At 45.5% G+C, this 16,073-nt stretch overlaps 1 long non-coding RNA gene across 1 annotated transcript; it reads right to left on the bottom strand.

The window, feature by feature from the left end:
* Window positions 1–504: 504 nt before the first annotated feature.
* Window positions 505–3,137, bottom strand: LOC140843971 (uncharacterized). Its single transcript, XR_012121967.1, has 3 exons — window positions 2,947–3,137; window positions 2,589–2,706; window positions 505–680 (listed from the first exon to the last, which is right to left on the bottom strand). It is a non-coding gene; the product is annotated as an uncharacterized lncRNA (long non-coding RNA).
* Between the last annotated feature and the right edge of the window lie 12,936 nt (window positions 3,138–16,073).

Genomic DNA, 16,073 nt, shown 5'->3' with positions numbered 1-16,073 from the left:
TGGGTAGGTGCCATCCTGAGCTTCATTTGCAGAATTATCATGCTTCTCAGTGATGTACAGTTCCGCTTCACAGTCTCTTTTATATCCTCTTTTAAATCAATAGTCCATTGTGGGAATGCCTTAAAAATATCTGGCTAGGAAAAAAAATTTTTTTTTTACTACAATGGCCAAAACTTTCTGACTGCCCATGTACTGCTGTGCTCAGCCCCTTGTGACTGAGGACGGAGTACCTCTATCTTGTTTTCCCCTCTCTTCAAGGCACCCACCTGATATGCCCTGCAAGGCTCCCACACATCTCCCTTTTGTAAAAAGAAAGAAAAGTGTCTGCTATTTTTACATATCACCAAGAATTGAAATTTGTGATGGTCAAAGGCATAGGCTCTGGAGTCAGACGGCTTAGGGTCAAGCCCCAGCCTTGCCACTTAGCAGCAGTAATTAGGTGTACTTTGTCCCGACCCGCAGGACTATCAACGGGGGTCGACGACCTGGAGGAGAGAATGAAGGGGCAAGAGACACAAAGAACGGACAGCAAGACAGGATGTCTGATCAAGCTGACACAGTTTATTGTTTGCAGGCTCAATTTATACAGGTAGCAAGGAAGGGGTGGGGTCAGAAGGTGATTGGACCTTAGGTGGCCCCGGCGGGAAGGTGTAGAGGGGTGATTGGGCCTTGGCTGGAACCTGGAAGAGAAGCAGGGAGTTCGCCATCTTGTGGGTGGGGGCCCTTGGGAGGGAGGTTTCAAGGGTGGGGCAGAGGGTGTTTCTTGATTGACAAGATGTTGGCAATATTAACAGGCCAGCGGAAAGAACAGAAAAGCACAGGTTGCTAGGTAACTTAACCACTAGTTCAGGCTTAGGAGTTTGCTAAATGCGTTTCTTGGTAATAGGGGAAAACTTGTTTCTAATGCGTGGATGGATTCATTGTTTCCAATTTTACAGGAGAGACTTTACTCAAAGGTTGCTGTTGTCTTAAGGCTTTCATAACCGAGCCTGCCTGAAGGCCCACAGGTTTGCTCCCAACAGTACTTGATACAATTGTGCAGGTTGTATGCACTGCACACAGGCGTATAGATAAGGAGGTAAGTAGCTCCAAAATCCAGATTGCCTTGCGTTGTCAAGCTATGCCAGCCAGCCTGGAGTCAGCCTCATCTGGATCAAGGAGCTGCTGCTTCCAGACTTAAAGATGCCCACCACTTGCCAAGCTGTGCATCAGATGAACTGTACCTGCCCAAAGGGGCATTTTGCTTGCATGCAAAAGGGGGTGCCTTTTTCGGATTTGTGCATAGGCTCTTAAGGGCTAGCAGAGGCTCTGTGTGTCTTACCTGGGCCAAGTTACCTAACCTCTCTGGACCTCAGCTTTCATCTATTTGAAATGCAGATAACAGTGGCACCTGTCTCAAAGAATTGTTGTGAGGATTAAGTGGGTTAGTTCTTGTAAAAGCCTAGGCATAGCATCCGGTGTGTGAAAAATGCTCGATAAGTCTTCAGTCATTATTACTACTGTCATTTAAAGATGTGGATGGAATGGCTCATGTATGCGAGCCAACAATTGGAAACTGGCAGTTCGGTGTATTGCACAAGACTGGGACAGTACAGCTCTTTATTAAACTGCAGTGCTTCTGATTTATAGTTGAAAATTGCTTCAAGGAACGGGATGCTCTCCTGATCTAGGGTCCGGCAGGATGAGCTAATCTGGAGAGGCTGGAGCCTGGCCAGCCTGGCTTTTACATTCTGGGTCAGACACTCAGCCCTAGGCTTTCTCCTGCTAGTCTGATGTGGTTCTTCCTCAAACAGCTTACCTTTTCTCTATTTCTTGCAAGATAAAAGGTTTTTTTCATTTCTTTTCCTTGAGAAAAGCCCATCTATTCTCTGCCAATATTTTCTCTCTCAGAATAATAGCCCGAGTATCTGAAAGGGACTTCAGGGGCCGACTTGTCCATTTGTTTCCAAACCCAGAGGGCAAGAGACTCACATGGGATGCATGTTAGCAAAGCAGGTTCTTCGAGCTCATTCCTGGAGAGTCTGATTCAGAACTTCTGGAGTGGGGCCCAGGCAGGTTTCTTTTGGACCAGTTCTTTCAGATGTTTCTAATGCTTAGTTGGATGAGCCCAAACCCCTAAGGCTCAGAGAGGGATGTGACTGGCTCAAGGTCACACAGCAATGTGAAGCCACACTGAGACTAGACATGGACTTCCTGCTGCTTTTCCCAGACAGGCCCTGCTCCTTATAACTTTCTCTCCCCTGAGTAGGTTTTTATTTCCTAATATTGAACAGTGAGCTTTTTTAGTGGCTTTACCATTATAAAGTCCTGCAAGTCAGCTTAGGGGCCTCAGGTGGATGGCCTTGGGCGCTTTAAAGTCCACCCTCACCCCCAACCCACAATACAGCTTACAGACTCAGGGTTAGATCCTCGAAGAACATAACATCCCTGGATCCAAAACAGGCTACTCATCAATTCCTAAACGGGGACTAGCAGCAGAAACCCCCAGAGACAGAGATGCTTGAGCCTCTTGGGGACACAGCAAAGGGTATCTGTCTGTTTCGAGACAGCACCGGGGGTCTCAGGGAGGGGGAATAAAAGAGGCTTACCCAGGGACAGCCCACTAGCGCATCTGTCCACCTCGTGCAGCATTCTTTCTGTGAAGCATTAACTGAAGGTGGACTGCTATCAGCGATGGTGTCAAGTCCTGATTGGGACCAACTTTGACTATGGAAAAAGAGAGGAAAGCAATTAATCTTCATGCAAAGATTACAAAACCTTTTCTGAAGACAGATAAAACACTCATCTCGGAAAATGCATATGCAAGGTGCACCCAGATAGAGACACACTTGTGCGGGCAAAACAAACACACATAAACTTGCAGACCAAGCATGCACACATTCCCACACAGACAGGCAGGCGTGTGCCCTACACACACAGGTACCATACATGCACCAGTGTACTTACAACGTGCCAGGTTGCAGACACCGTCTCTGTCACTGGGCTGTGAGCGCCTTTGGGTGGAAAAAGGGTCTTTATTCATCGCAGCAGCTCCAATGCTCAGTACAGGGACTAGAATAGCACAGACATTCAGCAAAGTTTTTTTAAACTTTACCGAACACAGGCCCACATGCTTGCACCTGTGCTAAAACCATCCTCCCCCAGATAGGCTGCTGCATACAGATACGCGTTGTCAGAGATTTTTCATCGCATCAGCAGAAATCAGGCCAAACTGTGGGTGTAAATAGTGAGGCAAAATCAGATTGCCTTGCTTGCATTCCAATGTGATAAAGTGGCAGGCATTCTCCCAGGGCTCCAAAGCTGATGGCCCTGCACCCACATGAGGGTCTACCCCACCCCCAAGGGTTCAGCTGCACCCCAAGTCTAGTTTTCATTTATTATTATTGGGGACCTCTAATGGATCCCCAAGCCCCTCCAAGCTTTCTCAAATATTCTATTTTCATCAAAAGTCAGCCCTTTCTGACCTGCACCTGGGATGAGTTGAGTTAATTCCCAGATAAGTTTCTTGTGACTGCTGTAATGCATGATCACAAATTGGATGGCTTAAGTCAACAGGAGAGTTGTTCTCTCACAGCTCTGGAAGCCAGAAGTCCAAAGTCATGGTGTCAGCAGGGCCGTGCTTCCTCCAGGGAGTCCAGGGAAGGATCCATCCTTTGCCTTTTCCAGCTTCTGGTACCTGTCAGTGTCCCTCGGCTTGTGGCCACATCACTCCAGTCTCTACTCCCACGGCACATCACCACCTCCTCTCCTGTCAAACCTTCCCTGCCTTACTCTTATCAGGACACTTGTCATTGGATTTGGGGACCACCCAGATAATCCAAGACACACTTGACTCCAGTACATCTACAAAAATGCTTTTTCCAAATAAGGTCAAATGCACAGGTTCCAGGGATTAGGATGTGGGCATATTTGGGGCAGGGGGCACCCTTCAGCCCACAACAGTTCCTACCGTCACTAAGCTAGTAAATAACAGGAAAATCTCCTCCATTCCATTTTTTTGTACAGGGTTTTCATTTTTTTCTGAAATGACACAGGGTCTAAGATCGTTTTTAAGGAAATGCAGATTGGCTATTTCTATGTACTGGCTTGGGTCATTAAGACCATCTTAGACAATAATGATTGGTTACTAAGCTACTTGTCTCAGAAATATTTTAGAATTAAAAAAGAACATGCTTTCGAATCCACGACAGTCCTGGACAGAAAGTGTACATACGTAGTTTAGTCCCCTCTCCCTGGGATGGTCACTAGAACAGCAGAGGGAGGGCGTCCTATCCCCTTCCAGAAAGAGCTCGTGCCTCCCTTACCCAGCGATCGTTGGAGAAGCTCAACTGAGAATCTCAGTCGCATAGCTCTCTTCATGGTGCTGTTGCTGTAGACGAACCTTCTGCCATATGCCCCCTCTGGTCAACACTTTTGGCCCAAAAGTGCCACAGGAGCCACAAATGAATCCTGCAAGAGAATCCTGTAATATGGTGCTGGATATTACACTATGAGTTTGACAATAGCTTTAGGCAAGGGGACGTGTCAAAGAACTGGTCCAGGACAAAAAGGTTAAGACTGGCAGTTTCTAGAATTCAGTGGAGAGCCTTTGGAATCTTAATTAGCTTCTAGGCACCCTTCATGCCAGTGGACGTTGTCAATGTGGCCAGTGGCTAGAGGAGAAGGGCCGGAAGCCCTCCACACCTTGGGGAGCGTGCAGAGGGCGCATAGGGGTTGCTGGTGTGCCGTGCAGGAGCTCACGGGAACCACACAATTGCTTGGAAGCGGGGAGAGAGAGAAAGAATAGGAGGGAGGGACAGAAATGCGGGTGGTTTCTAAGGCTTGTACTCCAGAGATTCCGTTCCTGTTGACCTGGGGTGACACCTGGAAGCTCTATATTAAAAAAAAACAAAAAACAACCCAAATCCCTCCTGTCCTCAGGTGCTTTGACCCAGAGCCGTGTTCAGGAGCCACTGCCTCAAGGAAGCTACCTGCACGAACAATTAGAATCGTTGCATTGTTTTTCTGCCACTCAAATTCCTTAAGGGCAACCGTCAAGTCTTGTTCACACTTGAACCCTTCATTGACTAGCACAGTGACTTGCCTGTAACAAGAGTCAATACAGTGTTGAAATTGTAGAGTCAGGAATATCTATCCCAATATACTTGGCAATAATTCTCTGAGTGACTTGGCTACTTCCCGGCCTTGCTTCACAGAGAAGCGGAGACAGCAGTGGTTAAAAAGGAAGAACGTGGAGTTAAACAACTTCAATTAAATCTCCACTCTGGCAGTTAGCCTATGACTTTGGACAAGCCACGTAACCTCTCTAAGCATCTGTTTCTCCATCTATTAAGTGGGAATAATAATAATATACCTACCACTTAGACTTAAGTGCCCAGCACCTGGGCAAGTGCTCAATAATTAGCTGTATTATAATTAATTTGAATAAATTAAAATATGTACATGCACTCCATTATCCTCATGATTAAGCAAAAGTTTCTTGGCACTGCATGGCCAACCCTCCTCAAAATATTCTTCTCTAGCTACTTTGTTGCTCCCCCCACGTTTAGTGTACCCCTCGTTGCCTCTAGACAGTGCATAATACCCATCCTTCTGCTCAGAATGCCCCCTCACCATCTGCCCACATCTCATCTGCAACTCGACCTTCCAATGACAATTCAGATGCTCCTCTCCTCTGAGAACCCTTTCCCTACCTGCTGGTTCTTTCTTCTCCATAGAATTAATAATCTTCTCCCTTTCTTGGAGATCCGTATTTTATTCCCACTTATATTTGTAAGCACACCACATTGCCTTTCTTATTTGTCTTAGAATCCCTGAAATTGAGCATTGATCTAGACTGTCAGGTGCCAGCCAAAAAAAATATGGTGCAAGAATAGCCAGGCCATGCCAACACAGGATCTGAGTTGGTGAGTTTGGGATTCATGCGATTTTATAGTGGACGGTCGCATCAGGTATTGCTGTGTAACAAATCACCCCAAAACTCAGTGGTTGAAAATCACACTCACATACTCTCACTCACATATCTGCAGGTAGGGGAGGAGTTTATTAAGCGTAGCTGTGGATCTGACTCCTCACTACAGATTTGATTTAGAGCTACTTATTTAATGTGCACAACATCCTAATCGGTTAGAACTGCTGCCTTCCCTCTATAAATGTGGAAACCAAAGCTTAGTCGTTAAATAACTAGCCCAAGGTCATTAAACTAGCAAAGGGCAGAGCCGGCCCTCAAGTCTAGGTTTTGGCAGGCTTCAGAGGCAACACTGTCACCCTCCGGCTCTTCTGCCCCCAGTTGTTCCAGCCAGATCTGATCAGAGACTGTCTTTCACAAGGCAGTAAAATGCACTTCATCCTTTTCTCAACACGACCCTGGTTTATGAATGGTCTTTTTTTCTTGGAAGACTTCATCACACCTCCTGGAGAAAAGAACCTCTTGGCAAATAGAAGACAATGACTCTAAATCTCAGAAACACAGGGATTTTACAGCCACCAAATAACCAGAAGGTTTTATATATCTCCCCATGTGTGTTTGCTGAAAAGGAGTAGCTTTGCACTGGTCAGGACCTACCAGCGGTCATTCATTCTCTCTGCCTTTACCAAGACACAGCCACACAAAGAGAATTGTGCTTCCTGCCTGTCAACTCCTTTTGATGTTAAGATAGGTATCTTTCCTTATCTTTTGTTTTAAAAAAAAAATCCTTCTTGCTCATTGTGAGTAATCTCCCAGCACAACTTAGGGTGAGGTACACAGTGGAGGCCTGACATGTCCCCTCCTCATCGCTGAGGCCTGCTGCCCTGCTGTCCGTGGTGACTGTCCACACGTCACTCAGCTGGCTCTGGGGTGGGGAGAACAAAGAGCCGGGTACACGGTTATCTCAGCACAGTCTCTTCAACAACTTGACTCAGGGATCTTGTCAGAAGATGAGGGACAATTTTAGTGGAAACATCTTTAGTGGAAATCCCATGGGTTTCTCCTTTTAGTAGACGAAAAAATGCTGAGAAACATCAGCCTGAGGTTTAACTTGAACTTATGTGCAGTTATTCATCAATTAACACATTTTAATACAAAAGGGAATGAATACTCCTTGAGTACCTACTAGGCCCCCCACGCAGTGTGAACTTTGTCGAAATGATAAGTAACACATTTTATGTGCCATAGGTCTGGACATGCTGGGAGTGTTGGGCTCACTTGTTCAGTTCGCACAACCACCTTATATGGTAGCTACTATTATTATTTATTGAGATGAAGAAAAAAGCGTGGCATGGAAAGTGTATCAGTTATGTTTTGCAGCTAACAAACATCCCCAGACCATGTTGGCCTAAAATAAATCAAGCATTCATTTAGCTCATGATTCTGTGAGCAGATTGAGGGGGTTCTGATCTAGGTCAACTCAGCTGATCTCAGAGGGGCTCGTTCATGCACCTTTGCTTGGCTCGAGGATGAACAGATGGCCGGGTGATCAAGGATGGCCTCACTCATGGGTCTGGGGGTTGGAAGACTGTTGGCCAGGTGACAAGACTTCCTGTCTCTCTCATCTTCCAGCCAGCGAACCTGGCTTTTTCACAGGGCATCAGAGTCCCAGAGCAGCAAGTGAGGACAAGCATTTTTCAAGTCTCTGCTTTCATCACATGTGTAAGGATCTCATTAGCTAAGCAAATCACACAATCAATCCAAACGACCCTGCAGCAGGGACTACCTAATGACATGGAGAGAGAGAGAGAGACCTGAATACACGGGGGACATCACTGCACTGCTATCCCACGGAAAGGTTATGGCCCTTAGATCTGAGGTCTCACAGATAGTAAGTGGGGGGACTGGATTTCAATTAAGATAGTCTGACTCTGGAACCGGCATTCTTAAATACCAAACTATCTGACAATATATTTTTCCATTTAATTTTTTTTATAAACCCTAGAGAGACAGTTAGTACTAGCTCTTTTTTACATTAAAAAAAACAAAAACAAAAACAGAAAAACACCCTGAATCTCAGTGAGGTTAAATACTTCTCCTGAGGTCACCCAGCTAGGAAAAGTGGAACTTGACTTAAAGCCCCCTCTCTCCACTGCATCACACCAACGCCCACCTGTGCTCGCTGCATCCACCTGTGCGCTGCAGCACCAACCAGGAACCACTTTCAGAATGACATGTTCAGGAAGTAAGAGGACTTCTGTGGGGTTGCCCACACAGCTGAAGTCTTCCCTACCTACTTTTCCCAACTATTGGCCTGAAGTTTTAGTCCTGTCCAGGAAATTAATTTCTGCCTCACAGAGTGTTAGGTATTATGGTATTCAACAGAAATGAAAAAAATACATTCTCAGCTCCCAGGATGCTTACAAAGTGCACAGTTATGAAACAGCAGACACCAACATACGATTAAGTAGGTGGGTATGTGGACAGATGGGAGCAATTATGGGCAGCTGGAAGATAAGTGTGGATGGGGTTAATCAGGGAAGACTCCCCAGAGGAGATCACCTGCAGGAAAAGTGGGGTTCACACTGGTTAAAAAAAGCAACAGTCTTTCTTAGGGCTACAACTTTCTTAGAAAAAAGTCGGCATGGGATCCATAATGCTTAGGTCTCTTTACCTTTGTGTAACAGCAACCAACTTAATCCAATGTAAACCAAACAGGTAGGATCCAAATTTAATATAAGAAATAACACCCAGTATGGCAGGGCACCAGGAAATCAGGCAGTAATTGGAATCAAGGACGCAACCCCCTCTGCCTTTCCTCCCTGCTTGGTTATTTCTTGGCAGACAAGCTTCCACGGCTTCTCGTTCAGCAGAGTGGAAGATGCCGCCTCTCAGTTCAACTCCAAGTTCCCAACAGTGAATCCGATTGGCCCAGACTGAGGCAACGGTCCACCCTTCATCCAATGAGCTTCTCCGAGGGTGTTAAGCCCACAGACATTGCTCCTGGAGAAGTCAGCTGGTGAGTTTGAGGGACAATGGTTTCTGGGCTGGGCAGATGCTGCAAAGAGTGCCTGCTAAGGGTGTACATTGGAAGATTCAATGGTGGTGAGCCCAGCTGAATGTAGGAATTTGTAAAGGATGATAGGTAGGAAGAAAGCCAGGTGCCACTGTTGGAGGGTGCTGAATTCCAGCCAGAGTACATTAGTCTAAGACTCATAAATAATCATGAGCCTTAAGAAGCTTATAATCAGGGAAATGACGCGATTGGAAATTACATATTTCTATTGTGAAAGTAACACACATCTATTATGGAAATTTTGGCAAATACAGAAAAGTATAGGATACTGTTTCCTTCCATTTTTATACCCACAGACCTACACAAACATACTGGCATCTGACACTAAATGGGGGTCACTTTCAGAACCAAATAATTTAAACACCCACAATGGAAGTCACCCATTAAGTTCTGGATCATGTCATATAAAAGTATTGTATTTTACTTGTATTCACTTGACATTATTGTTCTTTGGGTTTGGGGATTAAAATTATACTACGTGTCTTTAGATAGCATAGTTTATGAGTATTTCCTCATGCCATTTTGTACTCTTCAAAATTAAACTATTTCATCCAAGTGCCTCAGAATGCATACACCCATTCCCCCACCATCAGACAACTAGATCATCTTAACTTTCGGCTTTCACAAATGCCTCTTAATGAATATTCTCCTATATAAAACGTCATCCCCACTTGGAATTACTGGGTCACCAAGTAAGAACATTTTTAGGTCTCTTGACAGGTGCTGCAAATTGTCCCTCCAGAAAACAGGTGCAAGTAAGTGCTTGCCTACCCACCAAGCATGAAGATGCTCATTTCATCTCAACCTGACCAGGACTGAATAGTAGCAGAAGGTGGGAGGCAAGCCTAGGGCAAACCCATTGGATTCCTGCCCACGTATAATGGCACTGGGCTGTGTTGGAGGAACAGCATCCATTTATCCACTTTCACATGATGACACCTTACCACAGAGACCTAAGACCCAAAGTCTTCGTTTTGCAAGGATAGATTGCCTCTCTAATACTTTTTTTTATTTTTGTTTCCGACCAGTGCATCTTTTTGTGGATTCATTGTCTTTAGCTACTAACAACTTCAGGTAAGTCTTTCTCCAGCCTGGCAACTTGAGCTCTGTCTTTGATGCCTATCTCTATCCTGATCCGTGGCATATTGATTTCGTGGTTTGATTACCAGAAGACTGCCTCTTTTCTCATCTCCAGGTGAGCTGTTAGGAGGATATCTGGTTTTCATCTCTCAAAACTGTCTGCATTATCTGGGTTCCCATTTCACCCTCACTGAAGCCATGCAAAGTGGGCAAAAGAATGGGAGGGAAACTGAAGCTCAGAGAGGCTGGGCAGCTCTCCCAGTAGTTCAGAGCTCAGCGGTAGCCCTGTCAGAACTTGAACTTGACCCTGTTCTGTCTGCATCAGCTCCCAAGGGAGAAAGTTTTATTTTTTATCCTCAAAAAAAACAACACCAAGTAAAAAGCTAATGTAATCAGGAAGCTGCAAGACACAGGGGACTTGAGTGAGGGGTATGATCGCAAAAAGAGAGAGAGGGGGGTTGAATCTGAAAGTTTTGAGAGGGAAGAACCTTTGCCAGGAGAAGCCTGTCTGTAGTGGCAGAAAACAAAACCGAACTGCGGGGGAAAGGAGAAATGAAGTGCGTTGAGGGTCTTCCAACTCCTGGATCCAGTTGTCCCTAAGGCAAATAACTCTACACCTGTCATTCCCAGTTACGTAAGCCAAGGAAGCCCCCTGACTTGGCCTGAGACAGTTGAAGTTTCTGTCACTTGCACACGTGCAACACGGAGTAGAGTTCTGCATCGTTACGCCACTCCAGACCCATGGACAGAAACGCATGCAGAGAAGGAGATGGCAGACTCCTTGATGCAAGTGCGCTTTTCAGCATCCAAGACCTTTCTGTCAGTTCAGACTGCCCTCCTTACCTCTCCCCACTGAGGCCTCTCACACCAATACTAAGAATTTCCCGAGCTTCTCCAGGCTGACAGACTCACCAAGTATCACAATCTCCATGCCAGAGTTTTAGTTCTAGGCAGCACTACAAATTTGCTCTCTTGGGATGAGGGAGCAAAGGTTGGGGCTGCTGAGGGCTTTAATCAATAGTGCATGATCCTGAAGAACAGGCGGAATCAATACTATATTTTCACACTCAGCTTTCTTATTTTTTATCCTCAAAACAACAGCAACAATCATGCCAGACAGTAATTGGAAGAGTCATTTTAAAAAAAAAGTAATTCTTCTCTTTTGTGCTCTTTCATGAAAGGCATAATGAATGGGTTTACTATATGGAGATGAGAATCAATTAGAAAAGTGCAGAAAATATGGTGTTTTATAGGGGGATTCACACACACACACACACACAGTTTTTGGAAAGAAAGCCAATGGCGGATTTCTAGGATGTGTCTGTAGAATGATGTGTGTTAAGGAAAAAGAAGAGAAGGCAGGTTGGGAAATCCTTCCATTAACTCCTGAAATGGAGTAGATGCCTCGGCTCATGAAGCACAGGGGAGCTGAAATGTTTATGCAATTGCTTAAATGGTAACTGCAGTCGTTGCCACATGATTCCATGAGCATCCGGTTTGACTAGATTATGTCTCTTGCCCACATACTTTTTAATTAATCAGCCTCACCCAGTCTTTCCCAAAACTGGTGCTAATTTTAGCCATTAGATTTACACTTGAGTGAATGAGCAGACGGAACTGTTTTACTAAAATACTTTTATCTCCATGGCCTTAGAAAGGTTCCTTGACTTTGGAGGAATGTGTTTCAAATGGGAAAGAGTGAGAAATATAAAAATACTTGACATCATCCCTACATTTCCCTTACGTGCTAATTTACTAATTCATTTTCTTCATGTGTCAAACACTTGTTATAGTGTGGATACTTTGAGTATAGCATTGGATAAGACCCAGTCCATGACCTCACCTAGCTCACAGTCCCCCTGGGTGAAAATTAAATTAGGATAAAGTGATGGAGTAGAATACAATGTGATAACTGCCATGAAAATAATTTGCACCAGGGGTCAGTGGAGAACAGTTACAGCATCCCCGTAGCCATGGAAGGAGATGTGAAACAAACAGAGCTTCTTAGAAAACTTCTAGGAGGAGGAGGTTGAACTGAAGATGGGGACATACCAGAGGATGAGGCTGGTAAAGCTGGCAGAGTCCTAACCAGTGATTCTCAACCTGGGTGCCCATTAGAAGCATGTGGGGAGCATAAAAAAATGCTAGTGCCCAGGTCCCATCCAAAATCAATTAAATCAGAACCTTTTGGAGCTAGAATGGAGATATGAGTATTTGGGTTTTTTTAATCTCTCCAGGTGATTCCAGTGAACTGCCAGGTTGAGACACACTGGACAACCTTATTAATTATCTTGTTACCATTCTGAGGAGTTTGGACTTTGAAATCTTAAAAAAAAAAAAAAAGGATTCCTGAGACCATGGAGATAATTAGATCCAAGAAAGAGCATTAAGTGTTCAGACAGACTTCAGTAGGTCTCCAGGCCCACCAAGGGCCATTTTGCTCTTTGAACCCTGCCAACAGGAGGTCAACTTCTAAGAGTCAGAATAACATCATGGTTCAAGGCAGAACTTTTGTGACAAGAACTAGATTCAAGTTCCGGCAGGTTGTTCAACTTTTTCAGCAGGGCTCGGTTCCCTCATGTATAATATTTGATCAGTAGTATCTGCGTGTTTCGTAGGGATGGTGCAAAATAGCTATCGAGGGCCTGCGGCATTGGGCTGTTTGATAAGCCTGGAGACTACACACACCCGTGCATGCACACCGGTATACCACACTATCCGTACTGTAAAAAAAAAATTACAAAACTACAATTATGTAATTATGAAGGGCTACATCTGCTTAGGAGAAAAAAACCAGTAACCAAGAACATGTGTAATACACGAGCTCATCTGGGAAGACCAGGCTGGCATTTGGAGGCGTAGAAGCTAATTCGGTAAAAATGCAGAGGAAGGGGAACTCGAGGGCAGTTGAGAGGGAAGGGCGGCCCAGGCAGAGGGGAGGCATATAAGCGAAGGCCCTGAGAGGGGCAGGGGGCAACAATGTGTATACACCGCCCAGCCACATTATTAACACTTAATAAATGAGCAGCTGGAGTAGCTGTCTTTTCTGAATTTAAACCACAGATGGGTGAGAAAAAGAAGTGGAAGAAGAGGTAAATTGGATCAGATATTTCTTAAAATTGTAAAGCACTTTTAAATATTTCTGATGTTGAAGGTAAAAACGTGTCCCCCACCACTACCACCCCTGCAGTTTAAGACTTGCGTTTGTGCTACATCAAGGTCTCAAGGAAAGAAGGTTGGCTTTCTATCAAGCCCAGGAAAATTGCTCACTACTGAGTGAAATGCTGAACAGCAAGGCGTTCTCTTAGCTGGATGCTGAGACGGATTCTTTTCTAGAGTAAAAAGCAGGGAGTTTTTGCAGCCCGCCTGCACCCTGGGAGACTATCAGCTGCTCCGGCATTTTTGATGGTTGTTATTCCAACCGATAGCAAAAAGCGCTTGAAACGTCTACCTGTCCCTCCACTCCCTCAGTCTCTCCAGGAATGGCTTGAGTGACGAAATGCAATAATGTCCTTTATAGATTCCCTAGGAGTTCCCTTTGGGGGCTCCGGATGAAGCACTGGACTCTCGACAGCCATTATCTCTGTACGTTACAGCAGCTGGGAATACACATTTGATCAATTATTTTAATATAAGTTGCATAAGGCGCTGCCGGCATCAGAGCAAAAGCAGATTTTGTTCTTCCTGCCGGCAGACTTGCCTCCATCTTCCTTTTTCTCAATCCCTGGGGCCTGAGTGTTACTTTGCTCAAAAGATAAAGCGCATGGGAGGACCCAATCCCAGGCCTGCCTTTTAGTAAGACCAGGTCTTTGCTCTCACGCTTCTGTTTTAGAAAGTTTGCCAAGAGGCCATACTGAGCGTCCTTAAAAAGCATAGGTCTTAGAGTCAGACAAAGCTGGACTCAGATTTAAGCTCTGTACATTGGGTATGGCTCATTAATTCTCTGATTCTTCATTTCTTTAGCTAGAAAACAGAGAGCAGATTGTGGCATTACTGGTAAAATGAGTCATAATTTTCCCAGGCCTATTTAGTATTAGATATTATGTTTATGGGAGTTAATCATTCTCATCGTTAAAATACTAGAATTATTCTGTCTTATTTCTGTCTTGAGTTTTCTCCCAGCACGTGGAGGAAAGGTCATTTGACAATGAAGAAATGCTATTTTGATCAGGGATATTGTAGTAACTAGAACTAACCGGGACTCTTTTTTCAGTGACAGAAATATTCACTGTAAACTGGGTAAAACAAAAGAGCACAGAAATCCGGCTGGGTTAGCTGCAGGCATAGCTGGATCCAGACACTCAAATGATGTTGTCAAGAATCTGCTTCCTATCTTCTCTCATCTCCACTTTGCCATACTGACAAAAATGGTCTTCAGTAACCCTAACATAGTGCCAGTAGAGCAAGGTAACAGAAAGTAACTATTTTCCCAATAGTTCCAGAAAAATTCCTGGACCTAATTCTCCAACAGACTTTGGTCATATGGCCTTTCCCTAAAGCTATACCACGGGCCAGGGTGTAATGTTCTGAGTGGCCAGACCAGAGTCATGACCCACCCCTGGAGTGAGAAAGGAGGGGTCCCCGGAGGAGATGGGGGCTCGCCTTACTTGGAGAGGGATACCTGGAAATGGACACAAACCAACCCACATTCACTGACTGTAGGTGGTTTTTTATTTTTCCTTAGTATCAATGCCTTTCCCCATAAACCAACTGTTGACAGAAGAGGCTCACTTTGATCAGCTGGTCCCTCCTCCGGCCTTTACCCCTGCTCCAGAAGGCCCTGGCCCTGGTCATTTTGCAACATTGTATTAGTGCAAAACCTATACTTTGCAGACAATCATGTGCCTTCCAGTCACCCACTGTCAAAACATGTTAAAGCCCTCTTTGACAACAGAGCCATTCCATCCACTGGAATGGCCAGTTTGTGAGAAATCAGCAACTTTTCTTCCTTCTCTGATTTCTGGCCTTCCTTAAGCAAAGCTTTTCTTACCTTGACCTTAGAGGGACTAAATGACCAATGATAGTGGTAATTTGGCTCCCGGTGACAATTTACTGTGCAGCTGAGCTACAGGGAAACACTAGGTGTGCCTGCCTCCCCTCCCCATGCCTACACATGGGACAGACATCACTAATCAATCAGGCATGCTCTCCTGATGAAACCGGGCCTGATCTCTGAGTCCTTCTCAATGCAACAGCCATTAAGAAAAGAATAGCGTTAATTTCACTCATAAGAAAACGTTTGCCCTCTCAGGTTTTTCTGCTCAGGTTGTAGTCCTCACAACCCCTGATGTTAGGCATTATGAGCCCCATTTTATAGGTCGGGGGAGGCTCAGAGAGATACAGCAGCTTACCCACTATCACACAGCTACAAACGCCTTCTGACTACACACCCATTCTGCCCCCCACCCCTGTTCATTTTAAAAACAGCAAACTATTCAAAACTGCCTGTCCACCTGGCCTGTGGGGTAGAGCAGAGGCTCAAGGCTGGGTGGCAGCCCCCGGGGGAGGCTGGCTTACACTTCCTGCCTCCAAGGGCCCCAGGTGACTCACTCACCTGGCACTTGGCAACCCACCATGCCAGTGGGAGCACCAGAGGCCCCGAGGAGCTGCTCACAAGTGCTGGCATCAGCCTTGCCCTCCTCGTTGGGAAACACAACAATGGTATTTTGTTCCCACAAATGCACAGCAACCTCAGCTTCGGTTCCCTAGCAAAGCAGGCAGCTGAGGCGGGTCCAAGCAAGTCACTCTCAGGGGCCCCAACCCACCCACATGGGGCAGAGCAGCCAGCATTTGGGAGGAGGGCCCGATGCTGCAGGAAAGTTGAGGGAGAAGGGGCTCCCTCAGCAGAGCAGCGGGGGGCCGGCCTAGGGGAGGTACAGGCCAAGTGAGCACCAGTCCCGGTAACTCACTGTAGCCCCGGGCTGCCTTTGGGTTCCCAGAAATTGCTCTGCATTCCCTCTTCCTCCACCTCCTCCTCACCACCTTCCTATGAAACACAAGAGGCCGTGC

The sequence above is a fragment of the Manis javanica genome, chromosome 10, assembly GCF_040802235.1.
Source record: "Manis javanica isolate MJ-LG chromosome 10, MJ_LKY, whole genome shotgun sequence".
Lineage (NCBI taxonomy): Eukaryota > Metazoa > Chordata > Mammalia > Pholidota > Manidae > Manis > Manis javanica.
Note: the sequence above shows the minus strand (reverse complement) of the source record. Positions and strands in the feature narration are given on the sequence as shown.